This window comes from Malaya genurostris, chromosome 3, assembly GCF_030247185.1.
Source record: "Malaya genurostris strain Urasoe2022 chromosome 3, Malgen_1.1, whole genome shotgun sequence".
Classification (NCBI taxonomy): Eukaryota; Metazoa; Arthropoda; class Insecta; order Diptera; family Culicidae; genus Malaya; species Malaya genurostris.
Window position 1 is genome coordinate 9,842,945 of NC_080572.1, and position 24,478 is coordinate 9,867,422.

At 36.1% G+C, this 24,478-nt stretch overlaps 1 protein-coding gene across 5 annotated transcripts in view; it reads left to right on the plus strand.

Moving 5' to 3' along the window:
- The first annotated feature begins 16,859 nt into the window (after positions 1 to 16,859).
- Positions 16,860 to 24,478, plus strand: part of LOC131434991 (uncharacterized) — a 53,887-nt gene continuing 46,268 nt past the window's right edge. Inside the window, exons 1-2 of one of the 5 annotated variants that reach the window (XM_058602396.1) lie at positions 16,860 to 17,429; positions 17,597 to 18,068. The gene's annotated coding sequence lies outside the window, so the exon portion shown is untranslated. The remainder of the gene's footprint in view (positions 17,430 to 17,596; positions 18,069 to 24,478) is intronic. The other 4 variants (XM_058602399.1, XM_058602398.1, XM_058602397.1 and 1 more) reach the window with 4 other exon arrangements.

Sequence of the window (24,478 nt, forward strand, 5' to 3'; positions counted from 1 at the left end):
TTCGACTTTCATCGGGTACGAAGTGGCCTTGAACACTCAAAAAAAGCATGCATAATCACTAACAAGGCTAATAAAAAACGATTATGAATGAAATTATGCCGGCAGGCAGGCGGGGATTCAGTTTGCTATGAGTAAACTAAGATTATGAAAAATTTCAACAAAGGCTGGTGACCCTTATCCATGTTTAATTATTTAATCGACCTGGTTGAGTGATCTGTTAAATGAGATTCAAGAAAAAGTCCGATTCTCGAAAGGCGTTATCCAAGCACAATTATATTGCTCTATAGCGATATACCATGATTGTAGGTGCCTGGATAATCTTCTAATTTGCATACAAATCACTAAACTTTCCTGGCCAGCAGCGGCCGCAGTTATGCCATCGACAGGTGGAAATGTGAATTGATAATAAACTTTTCCGAAGTGGTTGCTAAAATGAATTTCTCGTAATTAGTTCGTTAAACATCTACTTTGCTGCTTGCACTTCAAATGGCCTCTTGTAATATTGGTTTAATTAATACGTTTTGAATCAGCTGGTGAGTGAAGAAAACGGTAATATATTTGTAAAACACCTAAACTAAATGCGATTTTTCGTTTACAAAGCATTCAACATTTTACTGAAAGTTTACGTTAGCAAATATTTGCTATTTTTGCTGCTGGTAACAGTTTCGAAGCAGCCCCCGAAGCTAGTCTTCTGATAAAAAAAATTAAATTCTAACTCAATTTCACAGATCAAAGCATTTCACTTGGAGACAATAAATAATGTAAGACCAATCTACGTGGCCTGTTCGCATCCGACATGGCCAACTGATAGCCCAATAAATAGCGTTGTAACTTCGATTTGCCAATTTGTTCACCGAATGAACCATCCCAATCGTTTCTGCTACAAATAGGGTAATAATTCAAATTATTGCTAACTTTCTGATAAATGACAGCAGAACAAAGCAAGATTTATTACCATAGATAGCAGCAGGGTTGATTTTGGTGATGGAATTTTTCATCCTAAGGACTTTTGTAAATGAAAAAAATGTTTTGTGGAAAGTGATTGTATGAGGGAGTGCACATTAAATATTAAAAGCATCAATCCTCGCTTCCGATACCCACGATTAGGTCATTACAGTGACTAAATGAAGCCAAACAGACACTCATCGATGGTTTTTGCTTTCAAGTGCAGGTCACAAACGACATGATGTTACTGCCGTTCTACTAGAGATTAATGGAAAAGACATAACGAAAGATACAAGTGGTATCGAATTACAACTTGATCCAGAATCACTATCATGCAGAATGTGAACGAAAAACCATAAGTTAGCTAGCAACTGCAAATGAAGCCATGAGGGAAGCAACAAATGATTGAATGACGTAGTAGGAAAAGGATTCCAATCCTCTCTTTCCCATGGAGATACCAACCGGAACGTGTTGGATGTGGGCGGTGGAGCGAGAAGAAATTAATTTCCTTCGTAACGGGCGAATTTTGATTGATCATGTCATGTTGCGCCGATAGCACCTAAAGCATACAGGAAGAAAGTATCAATATTGGCACAAGACGTGCCTACCGATGGGATATATCATAAATAGCATGATTTATGGAATAGCTTTCAGGCCGGGGTATGTTGCCTTCCGGCTGTGAGGCTCAGGAAAGATGCTTGCGGAGATAATGATGATTGCGTTGGAGGAAATAATCCACAGAGTGTTTTGGAACAGTAGGTTTACAATAAAGAACGAGGCACTAGAAAAAAAGCATTTCTCTCTTGATGTATTTCGTTAAATTGAGACGGCATGGAGTAGAATAATTGGTATTTCTTGTTAGTAGAAATGTGAAGCATAGCACTTTTGGTCTGTCTTCTGTGAGTACTGCCGAAGGTAGAATGTAAATCGCACAATTTATTTTTGCAACGCAAATATTTATCTTTGTTTAGAGAAATTGCACAATCTCCGTAAAAACAACGAATACCATTATTTTTCATCCGCATCATTTAGTTCACGAAATGGCATTGACTCTACTTCAAGTACGATTTCTTTCTACTTATGCGATACCTTAATTTGTTTATGAAAAAAAAAAATTATTTATTTATTTCTATTTATTTTTGGAGCAAGGGAAAAGCCCGATGGAGATGAAATTTGGTAATCTCTCTCTCCAGCAGGCATTATTTGTATCAACAGATTACAATGATCCAACAGATACATTTGGACTAATCACTAACAATTAAAACTAAATCTATAACCCTTTAACTAGTTGATGACACCAAGCCTTACATGATAGTAATAGTACTCTTACTTAAAAAGTGAGAGAGAAGAAAAAAGTGGGAATGGTATACAAGGGTTGGTGGAGAAGGTAGTAGACGAGCGTGGGCTAGCAACTGTGTTAGAATCGACAATTAGTAGCCAAAAAGATGGTGGAAGGCAGAGAAAACGACGGGTTTAAAATCAGCATGTAGATCTAATTAGTGATCGAAGAATGCATGGTTGAAGACAGCGAGAAAGAAGAAGAGACGACCGGGTTAATTTCGGCGAGCGAATCTAGTTAGTTTCCAATGGAGATGGTGGAGAGGAGTGGGGGTTGAACGAAAATACAATAATGTATGTATGCATGTATGTATGTGAAGCAGGGAAAAGCCCACTGGAGTTGAGAATTTTTAAGCCTCTGCCTCTAGCAGGCATAAAACCTCCTCATCTTTGAACCAATCTTTGATTCTAAAACTAACATGATAAGTGACTAAGAAACAATCGTTTGATTACATTTCGAGATACATGAAAATCAAAGACATTATACAAGTTAACGAATAAACTACACATACTAGTAAATGGTTCATTGAATCCATAGTTTGTTCTGGCGGAAGGTAATCTTAAAAAGGGGTTATAACGCAGACTACGACGATGAATGTCGAAATTAGTTAATTGTAAGAGTTCGGGACAATCGATACCTGATTGTAACAAATCGGCTATGAAAACTGCTTTTGAGACATTCCTACGAACAGATAATAGATCCAAACCTATAAGTTTACAGCGATCTTGGTAACTAGGTAGATTTGCGTTCCATGGTAGATTGCGTAGAGCAAACCGAACAAATTTTCGCTGGATAGCTCCGACGCGCTCATCGTCAATTTGATAGTAAGGTGACCAAATAATAGCGCCACACTCAAGCGTCGAACGGACTAGTGCACAATATAATGCCTTGAGGCAGTGTACATTGACGAAGTTTTTGGTTATGCGAAAAATAAATCCTAGAAGCGTTGAAGCCTTGGAAATTATATATGGTTTTTGAAGTTCAACTTGGCATCAAGAATAATTCCTAAGTCCTTTACAAATGATTCACATTCCAGCCCTTTTCCCGTAATGTTGTATTCGTATCTTATAAACGAGTGTTTGCGAGAGAAGGAAATAACAGAGCGTTTTGAGGCGTTTAATGCCATTCTGTTTATTTGACACTACTTGGCTAATGATACAAGCTGTGATTGTAGAAATATTGTGTCTTCTTTAGATTTAACCAGGTGATATAACTTGAAACCATCGGCAAAGGACAGCTTACAGCATTTAAGCAAAATATTGAGACCATTAAGGTATAGTAAAAATATGAATGGTCCCAAATGACGGCCCTGGGGTACTCCAGAGCTAACAGCGAAGGGTGTCGTCGAGCAGTTTCCAATTTTTTACAGACATTTCGAGGCCAGTTAAATATAAATGGAGCCGGCTCAGTAAGGATCCATTCAAACCTAGCATATCGAGCTTAGCTACTGTTATTTGATGATTTATCTTGTCGAAGGCTGCGGAGAAATCTGTATAGATTGCGTCAACTTGGAGACGTGCTTCAAGAGAACGGATGATAAATGATGTGTAGCAGAGTAAATTCGTTGAAGTTGCACGATTGGACATAAAACCATGCTGAGTTTCGGAGGGGAGCGGGTCATTTCGCCGAAAGTCGTTTCGCCGAAAGGATCATTTCGCCGAAAGGGTAATTTCGTCGGAAGGATCATTTCGCCGAATTGAACATTTCACCGAAAGGGTAATTTCAAATACATCATATTATTTTTTGTGTTATCATGTCTTCTGAATAAATGCTGTGGCGCAGCCACATAACCGAAGCCTAGATGGCTCGGTGGCACAAAGCCGCCTTTGGCGACGCCAGCTGAGTTGACCGCCGACCCGCCTTCGGAAGCGGCGACTTTTTGCATACAAACCTGTAACCGCCTCGTTTGCCCGGTCCACTCAAAGCTAGGTTTCTTTGCTTTAGTTAGGTCCGAACGAGCAGTAGCGAGGTCGGACAGCACACAAACCAGAACGAATGTGGCGAAGCCGCATTAGATATTTTTTCATTTTCACTAAGTAAACGGAAAAATACCACACACACACTTGTTTGGTAGATACACCTGGCGATAACGCTTTCATCTTTCATTTGTCTTTATTTCAAATTAATTCCAATTACGATATTAGAAAAATTGCAGGATTCGGCGAAGTGACCCATTCGGCGAAATGACCCTTTCGGTGAAACGGCTGTCGGCGAAATAATCCTGATCCGTTTCGGAGATGTAGTTACTGCAATTGTGAGTGATAACATCTAGGACAATAATTTCGAGTAACTTGGAAACTGCGCATAATGCCGCAATCCCACGATACTTGGAAGTATCAGATTTATTTCCTTTCTTGAATATATACTGAATATATACTTCCAAATATCAGGAAACGTTCCTGAGGTGAGTGATGAGTTGAATAGCAATGAGAGTGGGACTAAAAGGCTTCTAAAACACTTTTTTTATCACTATTGAAGGAATACCATCTGGTCCGGCGTTCGAAGATGACTTCAGCTTGACGCACGCTAACTCAATCATAGAAGTCGATATGATAGGATGAGGGCCGATAGGAGAGCGGTGCGGAACATTGTTGATGGCTTCAGAGATTTGATGATTCGATAGAGTTTCGTCGGAGAAAACACTGCTGAAGTGTTTTCGGAAGAGATTGCATATATCATGTTGCGTTGATGATTGGACATCTCCTAGAAACATGTGAGTTGGTAGTCCTGACTCTTTCCTCTGTTCGTTTACGTGATTCCAGAAGCTTTTCGGGTTGTTTCTTAAATTGTTTTCAACGCGAAGCAAGTGATTATCTATATATATATAAAAATGCAGAGATCATTCATTGTAATCGCATCACGTAAGAACGGATGGACGGATTGAGATGCTTTTTTTTTGTTTGATCAGTTTTTACTCCCACCGGGTTCGTACATCAAAAAAATTAGGAAAACTTACCGGAAAAGTGGGAAAAACCAATAAAGTTATTTTGTATGGACAATGGAATTTTCCACTGCAAAAGTCGCCAATGATTGCTAGATCTACAATTGATGTTTGGCGCGCAAGGAGATGCTCAGTATTTCGCCGTTGAAGAAAAGAATACTAGATCTTTGGAAAATCGTTTGGCGCGCAACGAGTAGATTTGGGTGGAGATTTTACATGCATGATTGATTCGTCATTTGGAAACACGTGCTCAATAGGGTATCAAAATCATTACTTGCCAAATGACTGTTTTAGCTATACCGTAAACAGAAGCACAAGTTCTAATGTCATTTACCAGTAGATGTAGTTAGATGAATTATGTTGGCCATCGTGGCCGTGAGTTAAACAAATCAAATTATGTAACGATTTTTTTACGTATCAATGATAGGATTCTGCTGTTGAAATAATGAGTTCAGATGAAAATATTTTCCTTGCATTTAGCATGCTGACGTTTGTTCAGCCGATTCGAGTGAGTTTTCAAGAGTGGTTTACTTCAAAACGGATGGTATTCATGACATTTGTAAGCTGCTTAAGCCAAATCATTTCATTTTCCGAACTTTGGATTACTTGACGAATTACCATATGTGAATCGTGAATATCATATCTGAAGGAGAAATCGTGGCATGTAAGAACCATTAGTTGTGAGATCTGCTGTTTTATACATTGGCTTTAACGATAAGAAGAATACTGGTATAATCACTCCTCATGTTCACTCCGCTAGAACAGAATATTGATTATCAGGACTGAATACTAAGCAAACCGATGTGGTGGCTCGACTTGAACGAATATAGCGTTCATGTCAAAGTTAATGGACACAATATTTGATAAAAGGGTAATTTGAACTTTCGAATGTCCAAGTATTTTTCATTTTATCGCTAATTCGTTAATCGAAAACTAATCCTGTCATTATCCTGCTACGAACATTCATCAAACACGACTAAGTAATATCACTAGCGGTGAAGTAGGTTATGGACAACCGTTCAAAATTAGTTTATTACTTTCGATAATCCCTAAGGATTTGCTATTAAATTTTAAACGTCTTCAGTACAAATAAGTCTTAATATTCAATGATAAACAACAATCCCCGAGGGCTGCTTTTGGAAATTTGTGGGGTCAATTTAAAGTATTTATCTTGGTCATCTCTTTTTCATCCATCTGTTAATTTATTTATTTGTTTATTTAGGAGCAAGGGAAAAGCCTGCTGGAGCTGAGATTTTGGTTGTCCTTCTCCAGCAGGCATAAAACCTTTTCATCTTTTGTATCAACAAATAACATTTGACCAAATGATACATAACGAAATCTTTAATTACGCTTATTTAAACTACAAAGCTAACTAACAACTATTCATATTGACTAATTATCCTAATAAAACTAGAGGGAAAAGATTTGGAGAAAACGGGTTTTAATGGCGTTACGAGATAAATTGAAATTAAATCCATCAGAGCAAGTATTGAATACGCGACATAAACTCGAAAACGGTTCAATAAACCCATAGTTAGTTCTAGCACGAGGAATTCTGAGAAAGGGATTAAACCGCAAATTACGCCGAAAAATGTCAAAACTTAGCTGTTGTAGGAGATCTGCACTATCAATTCGAGATTGGATGAGGTCCGCGACGAAAACAGCTTTTTGTGTATCACGGCGGACAGATAGCAAATCGAAGTGTATGTCTACAACGATTTTCGTAGCTTGGAAGATTAAATGGATCTCTCCAGGCGACGCAAAGCAAAACGAATGAACTTGCACTGAACAGTTTCAATGCGTAGCTTATCTGTTTGATAATATGGTGCCCAAACAACAACAGCATATTCGCGAACTAGAGCGCAATATAACGATTTCAGGCAGTATATGTTATTGAAATTTTTTGAGATGCGAAAGATGAATCCTAGCATCTTTAATGCTTTAGAGAGGGTATATTCTATGTGATCTTTGAAACTAAATTTTGAATCCAATAACACTCCTAGATCCTTAATTGATGTCTCCCGTTTTAGTACAGCTTGCGAAATAGTGTAATCATACATGATCGTGGTTCGTTTACGAGAGAAAGAGATAACGAAGCATTTGAAGGCGTTAATAACCATTCTGTTGACATTGCACCAGTTAGAAAATACATCCAACTGTGACTGCAAGAAGTTTGAGTCTTTCAGATATTTGATGAGATGAAACAGTTTGAAATCGTCGGCGAATGATAGCTTCATGCATTGCAATGCGAAATTCAGATCATTTAGATATAGCAGAAATATGAATGGTCCTAGATGGCTTCCCTGAGGAACACCAGAGCTCACGATGAATGATGGAGTGACGCAGTCGCCAATTTTCACGGTCGTACTACGACCAGTCAGATATGATTAAATCCAATCCATCATCCCATATGTCAAACCTTTAGTTTGAGATAGATCTACAATCTCTGTTCAATACACTGATTCGAAGGATGAGATGGAAAACGGTGCATTTGTTTAGTTTTTGCGTAACAAAAGCATTGAACATATCCACAATAATTCTTGATGATATTTCTTCTTCGGGACGAAGTTATTGTGTTGGATATGAATTTGTTGTAATTCGTTTATTGTAAGCCAAGTAATCAGTAAAATAATGGAAAGAAACATTAACGTTTGGCAACTCTGTTGTTCGAAAACACAAATTTAAAAAAATAATTTCAGGCGAGACGAAGTTCGACGGGTCAGCTAGTTATATAATATTTTTTTCAGTCGTTTGTAGCGGTTATTGAGGTGCAGATCATAAGATCGCAGCTGGTATGAGGGACGATTTGTAAGCTTTTTCAATACCGATCGCTTGGCTCGATTATAGCGTTTTAAAGTTTTGTTTGACCATGCACCGGTGCGCCTAGTACTTTCTTGGGTACGAATTGTTCAATAGAATAGGATAATATATGAGACCATAACATGTTGTAGGTATCATATAACTGAACTAAGCCTGCGGTATTATAGTCATCTATGAGTTTTGAACTACTATCCATTTAATTCCAGGAAGATTGAAATCACTTAGTACAATAATTCTGTCATTCAATTTCATTTAATCTGTTATCAATGAGAATGGATTCAAGTGTTGTTCAATCAAGTTCAAGTCATCAAATACGATCGAGCGGAAAGTACACAACACATAAATATAGTGTAAAATGTGTAAGCGTGAGAGCAATCCAAATTTGTTCAACTTTGGCACAATGATTAAGGGGCAGCAAGCGAGAATTTTTTTCTAGAGCGAACAGCAATCAGAACACCACCTCCACTCTTCTTGCTGCTGTTTTGGTTATTACGGTCTTGCCGATACACTGAGTATGAGCTGTCGAAAATCTGTTTTGAGTGTGAGCTATTGTTCAGCCAGGCTTCAGTAAACACATAGATATCGTAAGCGGCATCAGAACAAGCGAGATAATAATCATTGAGGGTACGATTCATTCCACTAATATTTTGATATTAAAAGTTCAACCCAGTGTAGAATAAATTTCTTTTGTTGCATGATAAGGCATTTGTTCCAGCAAGAACCTCGTTGGAGTGCGGGCAGAGGTTTGTCGAAAACGGTGTGATACAGGTAGATACGTTCGAGAAGACTGATTTTGAGCGCTGCTGCTGTACGAGTTTTGCAGTCATTGATACAGGGAACGGGATGAATGCGGTCGGTGTGGAGACATTAGACGTGGGCTTGACTGAGTACTCTGTTCGGGGTTGATTTATAGGAGAAACAAAATAAATTAAATGATGAAAGAAACTGACCAAATTTGATCTCAACTGTGGCTCAGGAGAATGCCAAGTATCAGCATCTTTAAAACCAACGAATTCAATATTTTCAACGCATCAGTGAAAATACAGAACAATTCTACCAGCCAAAGTTTGAAATGTACTGACATACTCTAGCGAAAAAGTAAAGGAAGAACTTAACAATGTTAATGTAATTTAATAATCCAAACGTACCTTCGCTTTCTCAACAGAATTCGATTGAAAGCCTGATTTATTGTCAGAATTTCAATCGCATGAAAAGCTCGCTAAGAATGAACAAAATACATGAAAAATTTATCCGTCAGACTGTAACTGAAAGTAAAAATTAAACAGTTGTATACAAGACACGACCGATTAGGATGTCATAAAAAATGCAGAAATTCAAACACATATTATGGTAGAGGTCACGATTCTACGTTCTAAATACAAGGAACAATGTTCTTTACATAATGTTTCCACTGGTTTGTAAAACAACTCTCGTTTAAATGTTTATTGTTTTGGATAGCGCATGAGTAATTACAAAGAACTGTTTCTATTATTTCCTATATTATCGTTGTGTGACATTGGCCTTATTTTTATTATTATTATTATTATTATTATTATTATTATTATTATTATTATTATTATTATTATTATTATTATTATTATTATTATTATTATTATTATTATTATTATTATTATTATTATTATTATTATTATTATTATTATTATTATTATTATTATTATTATTATTATTATTATTATTATTATTATTATTATTATTGGCATCTTAGAGCTTAAGCAGTGTGCCTAAAAATATATTATATTATTGAATAAAAAAAATGCCTCTGACATCACCCACCCGCCTTCTAAGGCATTAGTAAGGCATTTTTAATGCCAACAAAATCCTTTGAATGAGTTACCATAAATGCATATCTCTAAAGAATTTATAGTCCCAAAATATAACACTCGCTTTCAGCGATTTTCCACCAGAAAATACTAATAGAAATTCATTTGAAATATATTTTTTTTTTCATAAATACGTTTATTTCTTAAGGCAGTTTACATAAGTTTTTCTTCGCCGTAGCATCACTTTTACATAATATTCTTATCCTAATTTAATTCTAACATAGTCACAACGTATTGCATTTATTAAAACATATTCTCTTATTACTTAAATATCATCTTAGGTAACTCGTCATTAATTATGAAATCTACTCGGAAATATTATTTGAACCAAACGATTAACTTCTATAAATTATAAAATAAGCTGTTATTTTCAGACATTTTGTTAATAATTTCATAAACTGTTTCGAGTTTGTTTGTATCATTACATTATTTTTATTCTAATTTAGCTATTGGTTGAACTCATGGACGCAGCTGGGATCAGAACTAAGTCTTGAAAGGGGCCTTTATTAAATTGAAACTCCAGTTTTCTTTATGAAATGATAAATAAGTTTCATGTATGAAAGGTCACGACAAGCAAGAATGTCTCGAACTGGGATATTGGATAGTCTACCTTGGGTACGCAAAGAATTTATTAGTTGAGATCTGACATCACGATACTCCACGCATGTCCAAACGACATGATCAATATTTCGATAACCTTCGCCACAAGCACAATGATTAGTCTCGGAAAGTCCAATTCGAAGGAGATGTGCATCTAACGATTTGAAATATATTTAGTAGTGAAAGAAATGTTGAATAAATACGACAATATTTAGCAATTCAATCTCCTAAGCTGTCCCTATGAAAAGAAGAAGAAAACCCTCATAATAGTATAATTCCATTGTGATTCAATCCACAATTGAAAAAACTTAAAGAAGAATTGTCCTTCAACGCGTCCATAAAATACGCATCATTGGAAGACATCCTGTTTACTACCTTGATCATAAAGTTCCCGGAGTCATCATCGTGTTGTGATCTCAGTCACCCGGTTAGATTTTTTTTAGGTTGCCACATCTGTTATTGCCACATCTGTATCAAGTTTTCAGCTTGATATCTGGACATTTTTAAAAGTTACGCTGTATTGCGTACATCTGCGATTGTGTGTTTTCTCGTATTTGAACAATTTTCAAAATGGAATTGAGTTTGCAACAACGCACAGTGGGCCAAAACTGGAAAGAGACGTTCAAAAGTCAGTACTGACTTTCACTGATTTTTAGGAGCTAACGCGTCTTCGAGGAAGTTTTACAAGATTATATAACGCTTCTTTTGAAAGTGGAACCTTAATTTTGTTAAGGGTTTAGTACCGATTTCGAATAAAAATAGTTTTTTCCACAAATTTTTTTTTCTATCTCATTTTGAAGAAAAATACATTTGTTGTATTTTTGCTGAAGATATAAATAATACAAAAAAAAAATTTGAGATATATTCGCTTTATTTAAAAACAGTTTTTTTGGATTTATCTACGTATTTTTTGGATTTAAGATAACATTTAAATAAGTAACTTTTCCTTTACTTTTCACAACCTAATCAATCAATTAGGTAATCAATGTCATCTAATAGATCATTACAATACGTCACTTAGTCGCATTGCATTCAATCAACGCAACGTATTAGATCAACGGAGGACTTCCGTTGAAAGGTTTTTCTTACCGGGAATTTTACGATTATGAATTTTGAATGAATTTTTTAGTCTTAATCGAATGCATAACATATGAAATAAACTTTGCGATACTGTACCATTTTTTTTTTCGTATTCTGGAATGCAGTTTGTGTCAATCCGTCTTGTGGAGATTTAGAGATACATGACCGCTCACAGAAAAATAGCTCGTTTTATCCTGAACTTAATCCTGTTTCTCTTACATTTTCATGGGTACTGGCAATGGAACGGAATACTTTTCCGATTTGTTTGTTTATTTATATTATTGGGGTTAGTTGACAAAAAACGCATAGCAACCAGAACAGTGTTGCTCAAAAAGATTATTTTTATCATTTTCAAGGGGTCGCTATTTTTGTGGTAACTGGCGGTAAATCACCCATAAACACTTATTATCCCGATTTTTGTTCGGAGTGCCTGGTCGTGTCATCGGGTCAACTAATCGAGCTGTTTAAATTATTGTCTACTGACTCATGGGTTACTATGATTGATGCTGCATGGATAGTTTCGTCAGTGCAGGTGAAGATAAACCTATGAAAAATCGGCAATGTATGTCCACTTTTTTTTAAATGAAAACGTTCTTTGTAAAACACCTTTTGCACCGAAGCGCCGTGTCTTTACTGAGGTGTCGAAAAAATAGGACTTAGTGACGGCTTCCTGGCCGTCGAATTATAGACTATAGAGTGTAATTCAAATACGTAACATATTTTTTGATGTGCACTTGTCCCAAATACTCCGCTGACTAACAAAAGTTTTTATAACACCGTGCTATGATCTTCTGGTCGGGACGGCTTTTTAATTATTAGCGGATGATAAAGATATGCAAAATTTTCGATCTTTCAACAGCCATCAGCGACAACTTTTTTGCTCTTATATCAGCTAGTCGAAATGCCTTCTAAGTTCTGACTTATCTACTACCTTCAACCATCGGCTCCAGAATATAATCAAGACATTTCATGTTTTCGAAAAAGCGTTGTTTTAACGAATGTTAGGAAAAACTGTCAAAAGCTTTGCGGGAGAATGGCAGTTGAGAAAAAGTTCTTCTTTCATCGTGTTGCTGTTTTATACATAGCTGCTGATGGATCCTAATAAAACCATTCCCGATTTTGACCAGTCATTGTCTATTGGACTACTTGCTTCATCCGAAAATAGTGCGAAGGGGGGATTTCGATCTTCGAACCTAAGCATAATCGAATATAACCGTAATAAAAAAGGTTTGATAGCAGAATTCAAGCAAATGCCATGAAGATAAACTGATCAGTGATGGGATAGTTTACGAAATGGAAGACCGTTTTTCTTTTCTAGATGAAAATGCAGTGTCCCCAAGAAAATTAAGTTTATTATACTAATAAATTCTATTCTGTTTTCTAATCTAAACCATTAACTTTTATCATTCAGCGTATATGCAAATAACATCGACTTTATGTCTTCTTAGCGCTAACGCACTGATGAGTCGAAGATGGAAAGTAGAAATAGATAATAGTCATGTGCACTAAGCACAAACAAGTACCCATACTGTACTAAAATCCCTAAACCTCTATGTAACTATCGACTGCAAATCAATCAATTGAAATGTTATTTTGCGTAGTACATATGTAGTTGGTCCTCACTCATGAACATCAAATACTGTTGTCGCAGAGGGCAGAATCAACAATGTTTTTTTTTATTTGAAATGATTCATTGCAATGAGCATAAAATCAACCACACGAACATCCGATGGCGACAGAGCAGATTAGAGTGGCAGTGTCATTTAATAGTACCTCTCTGACAAAGATTTTCATATAGCATCCTTCCAGTTCCCGCAACCATTTTGGTGTATCCAAATCACGAACCCGCACCTGATGGCACGTACCACCAATAACATGAGCACACCAAATATAAGACGTGACCCAGCTAGACGTGACCCGTTCGCGAGTGAGAACTTCATCCGAAAAGGATACGACCTTGATGACAATGCGCGGAACGTAGTGCTTCTTATGATGAACATATCGCTCGGCTCTGGACCAAACGGCACAACAGTTGCACTACGATTGGTATGCATCATACTTCCTGCATTAAAGACCTGCGAGCGATCGTTTTGTTGCTTCAGTAGATATACAAAGATTAATGTTCAATATAAGGAGTTAGAATAAGCATTTTTTTCTCTGCGTGCTTGGGATCCATATCACAATTGAGAAGAGATATAACAAAAAACAGCTCTGAATCGAATCTTTATTTAGGTTAAATATGAATCAAAAGAGAGGAGCAGATCAGTTTTTTTTGTAACTAAACTATTGTTGAAGAAAATTTTAACATAGCATAGTTAGATGATCGCATGACCCACGAAAAACTGAGCTGCACTCTTATTTTGCTTTACTGAACTCAGTCATATATTTACTGACTTTTACACAACTGAACGATCCGCAATCAGGAAATAAGGGAAATTGCATTAGGAAGAAATACGAGATTTCGGACATGCTCGGTATAGCATAAATGTGGTAAATGTTCTAGAATTATATTACTTGTTTTTTTGCCTTTCTCATAAACGTAATGTGAAATGTGATCGATTGTTGGACCGTGGTTCAAAGTTTATAAAATCAGTTCAGCGGTGTCTGAAAAAATCGAGTGAACTTTTTTTATTTTTTTACACAATTCACCCCGTTACACCGGAACTGGAAACCGGACTGAGACTTCCAAAGTCGAGCAGGGAAAAAACTTCAAAGCAGGCTACATGACCATTATGCATTTGCATTTTAACTAAAGTTTTCAAAAAATCAGTTTTTTTTCTTTCTTTTGCGTTTACTCCATATATCCGGAACCGGAACCCGGATCTGGATAAGCAACGTTTACGGAAATCTGTTGAGCAGTCTCTGAGATAATCCAGTGTACTTTTTTTTTCATTTTTCCACATTTTATCTCGACCATCTAGAGCCAGATGTCGAATATGGATAAAATTCAAGAGCAGACTATGAAACTACGAAACTTTTCGTTTGAATATAAGTTTATGAAAATCGGTTAAGTGGGATCTGAGAAATAGAGTGCACTTCTTCATAACGGATAACCTTCAGAAACAGGCTATCATACTAAGAAATCTCTTATATGAATCTAAGTTTGCGATTATCGCTCCAGCACTTTTCATCCTGAGGCTATGAGGCAATTGGTCCTTTCATTTGAATTTAAGGTAATGAAAATAATGTGGATTACTTTTCCATTTGACATTTGGTTCCAGACATGTTTGTGTCACAATAGCAATATGAATTTTGTGAACTTTGAGAAAATTATAAAATTCATCTTCACTCGATTTTAAAGATCGAGCATTCCAATTTAAAATATTCGAATAGTTATTTAACATCACTGTTAAATTTTAAATTCATTATAATATTATTTGCAAATTGCCATCCGATTTGAAATGCGTCCGATTTGAAATGATACTTTTACTTCCGGGAGAAAAGTATAAAGCTCAGTACGGAATGCTTTGAAGTCGGAGATCATCACCGTCACTGGAGGCATAGATTGTTGTTTCTTCCCAGAATGACAAGGGTCCATTTTGGGAATTTTCGAAGAATTCTCTTCAATCAGATTCTGGAAGGATATCGTAAATATTGTTAGACGGCATAGGATAAACGGAAGGGGAGTCCGCCCGTTGTCTTTTATTTTTTCATTCAGATGCTGTAAGATCGTCAATGTTGTTAGAAAAATTTGTAATTGCGAATTGGGATTTCTTCCGTATTGTATTATTTTTAACCTTAGGCTTGTTGCCTTTCTGGTTGGACGCAAGCATTTTTGAATAATATGAATTAACTAGTCTAAATTAGTCTTTGAATAGATTCCTAGTATGGTTAAGTCTTGATAAAGACTGATTTGTGGTAGTTTTAATAAAAACTGATTAGTTCGAAGAATAATTCTTTGGATGGCTGACAAATTTCTTAGTCTTGAAAAATACTGATTATATTACAATCTCACTTTTTGTATAGCCTTAATAAAGGCTGATTAATTGTTAGTATTCAAAAAGACTGTTAATGATTCAGGTAGCCTTGAAAAAGACTAAAGCCTTAAATCAATGAAACTTCTGGTAGCAGATAAATTTTCCAGGAGCCAAGAGCTATTCGCGTGCGGTGCGAACGACAGTTCAACACGACTGATTTGCAAAACACTTAACCAATACAATGTACAATACTTCAATTTTATAAGTTATTTCTAGACTCGTTTTGTTTTCGGCTCATCTAGAGAACATATCAGATTTCTATTTTATATAGGCTCGGTGAGAGTTCATAAAATACCGGCATACATTTTTAAGATACCATTCCATCTATTAGTCATACTCAGCCAAATCGACTCATTACAATTACGTGAACCGGCACAGTTGATTTGGAATTCAAGCGAACGGTGCTGGTTCGGGAGGCCCCACAAACTTGTGCGGTACGTCTACTACAAAATTGAATCACGCCGGCTCGATAAAATTTTAACGAACCGGTCGGTTTTGGATCAGCTCTATGCCGCCGGAAGCACGGGACACCTTCATCGGCATAAAAACACCATTAAAAAGTGATTGATGGCTCGAGCACGAGAAGTGAAATTGCTTTCGGTTTGATTCTTTTCTGATTTGGCGTTAGCTTACAGTTGGCTGTACATGAAAACACATCAACGCAACGAGGCTCGCAAGAAAAGTCGTGGTAATGCTATTGACTAGGAAAACATTTTCTCGAACGCGGAATGATGGAAAACAAGAAGATCGTCACTATGGTTAATTTTATACTGCCATCGCGGTTGGGCTCTCACCGTTGGAAACATGTACTACGGAAGAAGCGATTTACACTTGTCTTTAGAATAGTTGAAGGAGTCCTAATTGAAAATAATTGTGATTAGATAAACAAGTTTCAAACCACTAATCTCACGATTAACGAAAATTGTCTCCAGGAAACTTATAGGGCATGTTCCACGATTAGAAGCAGCGACCTCTTATCAGAAAATTACGAACCCTTGTCACTCCGATGTGACAGCCGCTGATATTCGCGATGAGAAGTGAAATTGAAAAAGCTGTCTCGTCAATCCATCGATGCCACTTGTTGTTACGTTGACGACTCGCGTGCTATGTCTGCACTTTCCGCGCGTTTTCACATGGTACTAGTGGTGAGCAGAGTTGCAACCTAGTACGCATGTTCGTCGATTTTGCCGGCACTCAGCGACATACTGAGAGGCAAAACAATACACTCATTTCTTGTTTAGTACAAGAATGGTTCGAAGCCTTCTAAGAGATAAATATCCTGTTACACGATGTTGTTTGTTTCAGTGAGTAGCTGAATTCCGAAATGGGTACTGCCTGGCAAACCATCAGTAGATAACCCGGTGGAAATTTGATCGCAGAATTTCAGAATGGGAAGCAAAGCAGCACAACAAACGCCGGAGCTGAATTTCCTGTAACAAGAAGGATACATTGCAGCCGCGTGCCAAGGAAAGAGGCTTGTACGGGGCGAGTGTGGTTCCGTTTTGTTCGTTGGTTCTAACGTTTTCTAAGCTTGCGACTTGGCATTGTGTGAAAGTGGCTGTGATCCGTTTGGATTGAACATAGTTGGACAGAGGCAGGAAGAGAAACCGATATCCGCAGATTTTGTCGAGCTGAAAAAAAGGAGAGTTTGTGTGCTGTTTGGAAACGATGGGAAAAGTTTTACCTTCGCAAACGAACTGCCACATTGTATCGTAATCAGCCACGTTTGGCAGTAGCTAGTCATCCGGAATGTCGAGGCAGGATTGATCGATTGGAAGATAACCAATCAGAAACATGAAAGTAATACGTCAAACTGTGCTCGGAATTCGCTGTTTGCCGTAGAGATTTGTGATCCCGGAAGGTTAAAACGGTTTACTTCGTGGAAAGTTTGTTTACTTTAGAAATTTTTATTCATTAGTTAATCCTTTGCAGGATTTGTTGTGCTTCTATTCAGACCTTTTTTGAACGTTGGGTTGATTTTTTGCTCCTAATTTCACTCGTAATGTATAAGAAAATAAGTTTCTCGCTAAAATTTGATTTTTTTCTAAACCAGTTTTGAAGATCTGTTTAGGCCAATAATAAAGTTGAACATGATGATTATTGCAAACTTTGACTCGGTTGGTTTTTAAGACATTGTACAATTCTTTCAGCCTTTATGGCTGTTAACAGACTACGAAAGAGCAATGTTTCTGAATAAAAGTGAGTGAAATTTTCAACAGGAAACAAATTTTCAATAGGCAGTGGAAGTGAATATACTGAGCAGTAGGCATTTAGATAAACTGATTAACTCTGAATAGCCCAGTACCTGGCGACGATAAAGTGTTCCTTTGTGCAAGCAGATTGTGTTCATGTTGGAATTTTCGTCTTAGAATGTGCACAAGTCGGTCGGTGACTATATCTATTTTATACTTGCTCAATTGAAAATTTTCAGTATGTCAACATATCTGTGCAAACAGAGCTAATAGAAATAGTGTTCACTTAAGAAATGATGTGATCTGTCGAAATGTACTAAACAATCACGTTAGGTGAGTAAGATTTAAAAACAGTCGCTTCTTTCATATATGTATAATCTATGTACTACCTATTTTTATTTATAAACTAGAACAGTTTTTGGGTGTTATAAAAGTTCGTTGAAAATCAATACATGATTATAATAAAGTAGATCGTTCTCTAACCTAGGATTATTGATAATGAATAAAAACTTCGAGTTTATTCGAGTTTATTATTTCGCTTTAGAAAATTTAGAAAATTCCATTTTTTCATTGAAGTTTCGTAGTTATAATACACGATGAGTGTTTCAATCAATGTGTAACATTGTGAAAACACCTTGTTTGGCTGTGAAAGTGAAATACGGACCATATTCGTGGGAGTCGAATGTGTTCTTGTCGACATTTTAAATTATAGGAATATTCCTAATGAAGTAGTGTTGTTTTCATAACGAAAATGGATGCCAACGCATAACTGGGCAGCGTGCGTAATCTAGCCAAGTATTTGGGTTTTACACCACTACCGGATTTTCTTTATCATTGGTTGTTTTAAAAATATACATCAAACATAAAAAAAAACTCCACGAGACGGTGTTTCAATCGAGCCTGGATGGTTCGATTGAGTATAAGTATCTATATTTTGATTGAATTCAAGTTTTTCACACAAAATGGAAGTATCGCATTCGATTAAAATGTTTTGATTCGACCAACATACAGTTTTGGGGTGAGACTCTTATAAAAATACTGTCCGGAATTCACTTCAGTTATTTAATTATTGGAATTTGATTGATACGAAATTCTATCGCTAGCTTAGAATCCGAGTGATGATTTGGAGCTATAGTAAAACTTAATTTAACCAGGAGTTGCTGCAATGGATTTTCTAACCTTTGTCGTGCGGTAGATTGAATCGGTTTCTGTTTATTAGGATGCTCTTTATTTAATCAATGGTAGTTGTGATTAAATTATCATATTGGTAGCTGGATGCACTGTGTATTGATATGCATAAATTATTAAACATTGACCCTTGAGCTTGAACATACAATAAACACCTACTTATTCCACTAGTAGCATTGCTAACTTAGGAAGAATCCCAATTCTCATCACCACGACACCTATGGAAGAATCTGGTGAGTCGTCGTCTTTCCGTAGAGTGTATATTGAAAAATAGTTTCGCATAATAATTTTATTGTAACTAAATTCAAGATTCGACATTCCAACCAAGTTCACTTACATGGACTCATTCTTCTTATACCACATACCACAAAAATTGATCATGATGTTTTTGTATTAACAAATTTTTCAAACTTGCCAGCAATATTCATTTTCAAACATTTGCATAACCAATTTCAGAGCAATTATGTTATCAATCTCTATAATTGAAGAAATTTTTCTTCTTCTAGCTTTTGAGTAGTCATACTATAAAGATAGCTTACACAAGCAGGAAAAATGTTAACACGTTGCAAATGCCGTGTGCATTCTGCCGTCGCCTACTTAGCCAACAAAACGGGTATGACACAGTAAAACCGGGTATACAAGGATGGCAATTTGTGCCTGTATCCCTCTTATTCGTTAAAACACAATAACATTTTATTGATTTCTGATTGCGGATTGCGCTGCAATCGATGCAACTTATGTCGTTTTCGCTTGATGCCAAACCTAACCCAGTTTCCACCCTAACTGCTGTCAAACCGTTTGTTTGAAGCTACTTTCGAACCTAGTTTTAACGTTGTTGAACTGAAAATCAAGTCAGTTTCGAACCTGGTTGTTATATCAGGTTTGCTCAAACCCCCGTTGCAAAGTGCGAAATCAACACAGTTTCGTGAAAAGGGCTTGTTTGATGAAACTACCCTGGGTCAGTTTCAGTTTTCTCAAGCGAAAACGACATTAGTTGTAACTGAATACTAAATGTGGCTATTATAGTGGACAAAAAAATCGAAAACACTAATTTTCATCCTATATTTTAAGACGATGCATAAAACGTAGATAGTGGATCTAACTCCAACTGATAAATCTAGTATTTAGGATGAATAAATGAACTGAGATGGATACTTACATGTTGTTAAAAATGCTTAACAATTATACATAACAAAAGCTCCGAGTATAGTATAGAGAATAAAAGAAAGGGTGTAGCCGGGTTTTCATATAAAATCTGCCCCCAAACAGAAAAAAAATTAATATACGGTGTTTGAAAGGGTTTATATTGGAGATGATTTTCCCAAAATAATAACCCTTTAACTGCCTTTTATTGGTGGAGTTAGGGTGGTTCTTCTGATTTTCATTTTATTTAAATTTTTCAAAAACCTCTTTAGCAAAAAAATTGAAAAAAAATCAGGAATATTTTAGGAATTATGGGAAACCTTTCAGATTTTTTCCGAATATTTCAAAAAAATGTTCAAAATTTTCGATTTTATTTTTAATTGCACTTACAATTTTGGTACCACTCTAGGTTTTACATCAAAAATAAATCGTTTATGAGTACATTACGCTGTAATTTTTTCAGATTTTTTCAAAAATGTGAACGGATATAATATCAGACTTTAAAAAAATAGATTTTTTCGAAAACCATGCGTATCCATCAAATTGTCATCATCCTATGGAGACGCATGGTATTTAGTTCTAAAATCTAATCAAAAAGAGCTAAATACCATGCGTTTCTATCTACAACTTGAGTTTGGGGCTTACCAAAGATTTTTCATAAGGAAGGACCAGTGAGAGAAACATGAATCAGAACTAATGAATTGACAAATATTTAGGTAATAATATACGGTTTAAAGGTTTTATTTATGAATTGATAAGTCATTTTACATTTATTGTATTCAAATCAAATAATAACTATATTTAGTAAAAATTCTAAAGAACAATTAGATTACAGTTCTTTTGCAGAAAAAAGTATTCCTAGATACCAAGTGCAAATAGCCGATGATCGAACTGAGAAGAAGGGTTCTTGATAAGTTTTTGAATAAATAAGTAAAAACTAAAACTTGTTGAATAAAAAGGTTCTATTGTTCTTCAATTTATTCTGCATGAAGATGAACACAATTTTTGATGTGAGTGACCACATTTTGTAACGCTAGCTTATTTGTGAATAGTTTGCAACCAGAAACTTGAGTGATTGTTACTAACATCTAACCACTCGCGTGACTCAAAACGCGAAGTACCTACTAAGTAGTTGTTAAATAGGCTGGAAATAAGTTGTCGTTACATTGTAATACCGTACTGAAAAAACTTATTGGGGCGGGTATTGCGTGGTAGGTAAGTCGATGTCTTTAACGCAGCCTGCCCACCTGGGTGCGATTTCCAACCTCGCTCATATTTCTGGCCCGAAGAAGTGAATTACCTTGAGGTTAAAACCTCTATAAGCGAAACAAAAAAAACTTATCGTTCCATAACTTGAAAATAATGAATTGAATGAATCCAAAATACTTTTCTATCAGCAATAAAAAGGCTATACTTGAAATCACAAACTTGATACAAGGTACAAATTTACCAACGATTCTAAAACTGTCGAGAAGAATCCAAATTTAATTAACTGTTTTGCCTTTCTCATATAGAAAGGTTATGCAATCACTTGAAAAACCGACTAGTAAATATTGGCCCGGAAACTTTGTGTATGTGTCAAATAATCTCAAAAGGTTTTCTTGGAGATGGCTGAACCGATCTTTGGCAAACTAAGAAGGTCTTCCGGTCCCATACGTAATTCCCGAATTTCATCTGGATCCGACTTCCGGTTCCTGAGTTCTAGGGTAAAGTGTGTTTAATATTGTACACCGTCACTTAAACCGGCGAAACAGAAACCGTAAAAAAAATCTAAACTGGACTTAAAGCCGTTATTCCCAATCTTAGGGTCAAATAAAAGGTCTTATGGCCCTATCAAAAATTGCTGCATATTTTTGGATACAACGAAAATTTAAATCGTCGTTTAGAGTACGTTGGAATAAAATCTTCAAATTTGAATAAAAACTAGTAGAGTTTGTACGTCATATTAGTTGGTGGCCGTACGAACCGACTTCGAACATACCGGTTCTCGGATTCAGGTGCTGGAAGTACATATAATAGTGAACCCATTTCGTTTTCTAGCGGACAGCAATCAGAGAACTGTTTCATTCATCATGTTATACTAGTTAATGCACAAACAATCTCTTGTTTTCTTTCAAAAATCGAAAAGAAATATTTTGAATAGAATACCACAGTATGATATATGAGAAAGGCATCATTACACCACTAGGTGGATTAAAACAGGTTTTTTATGCGCCTTCAATAAAAATCTGTTTATGAAGTTATGAAAAATAAACAACAATAACCCTATGTTCAGGTAGCGCTTCGCCGTGGTCAGGTCGAAGCGAGACAATCCAAAGCTTCCTCTTGATTTGTCGCCGAAATTGCTAATTTCTCCAATACTAACCCGATTCACGAAAAATAAAAAACATACGATTGTAGATAAGAGATTTTACTATGCATTTGGCAAATAATATCAGTTAGAAAGTATTTCTTTCGCGAGATTTCGTGCGAGTTTTGTTAAACACTTTGTTTTCTTGTGTGTGTGCGAAAGAATAAGGAAAAAAAAGGTAAATTTATTTTTACAACTCTTAATGATTATGTTATACCTTATGATCAAAAAAGAACCGAAATTTTTATTTTAAAATTCCAGAGCTTGTCCAATCGGTAAACTTTTATTCTCTCAACGTTGGCAACACTTTTATACACATTCTGTCAAATTTTGACACATATCGTACGATTAGTTTTTGTTTGGCGTCTATATAAAGAAGTTGAAAAATTTTCGTGTGGCGATTTTTATAAAAATGGTTTCGGCTCGCCTTCGAAGCGCCATTCGGTTGATTGTTGTGCGGTTTCGACGTCATATTCATAGATCCACACCTCATCACCAATTATGATGCATTCGATGAATGTGGGGTCACTATCTGCGTTGGAAATCATCTCTTTAGCCACATCAACATGACGCTGTTTTTGAATGAATTTCAGCTTTTTTGGCACCAGCCGAGAAGCGACGCGTTTCAAACCCAAAACATCAGTTAAAATGTGTTCGGCTGATCCATAAGAGATGCCCAACAACACAGGAATCTCTCTAATCGGTACAGAACGATTTTGCAACACGATTTGCTTCGCCGATTCAATGTTTTCTTCAGTAACAGATGTTGTTGGGCGGCCAGGGATCTCATCATGATCCAAGCTTGTACGACCACCTTTGAAGCGTTTATACCACTCGTATGCCTGTGTTTTTCCTAGACACGATTCACCAAAGGCCTTTTCTAACATTTTCAACGTTTCGGAACACTTAAACCCATTTGCAACACAAAATTTGATACACGCACGTTGACAGAATGTCTATAAAAGTGTTACCAACGTCGCGAGAATAAAAGTTTACCGATTGGACAAACGCGGGAATTTTAAAATGAAAATTCCTGTTCTTTTTTTATCACAAGGTAAAGAAACACCATTGTCACCTTGTTTTAACCAGTATAACATAAAAAAACATATTCGAGCTCTTGTTACAACATGGTTTAAGGGCTGAGACCAGTGTGTTTTAGGGTGATTTAGAGGGCTATTTTCACGCTTCAAATCTGATTTTCTCAGAAACGGTGACGAATATAAAAAAAACAACTGACAATATCTTAGAAAATTAGTTTAGATTATTCTGTGAAAGTTTCATAATGATTCATTGACTTTAGCGGTCGGGGAAGACTTTTATTTGAAGGAAGAATTGCATAGCTGAAAACGGCAAATTTCAACTTGTTTATAGAATATCTCACCTTCAAAAGCATGGATCAAAAATCTATCCTGGCAATGTCTAGGTAATTTAGTTTAGATGCGATTAGTGCATAAAAACATATATGTTGTCGCGATAAAAATGAAGTGAATATTATTTTTGTAAATGTAAGTCGATTTCTATGTCGGCGCCATTTTTGTTCCCTGGTAACGTAACAAAACATGAGAGAAGAATAAAATCGGCTCAGCAAGGCTGCCAAACAAGCGATAGCTTTATTGGATTTTATGTGATGTAGTCAAACTTGTAATCGAAAATATCAAAACTTTCGTGTCGTACTGCAGAATAATTCTTATTTGATTGTTCATTTTCCTATTTTTTCTGAAAATTCTTCGCAAAAAATGATCATAAGCCACCCTGAGTTTATAACTTTACGTTGTTTTTAAGAAACCGGTGGCGATATGTTCAGTTTCTTTTTTCGAAGAAACAGGCGATAATTTGTCTCGAAAAGCTCCGTGTACGAACTACTCTTTATGAAACTTCCATACAGTCGACGGATGCAGACGTAAAAATATCTGCAGCCATTATAAGAAATCGCAAGATTTACAGACAAATCTGCAAACATGGCATCCCTGGATCGCTCACCATCTACACGGTAAACTGGATGCATCTAGAAATAAATACTTATATGATACTGCGAAAGTTATTCCAAAAATTATTGAGAATT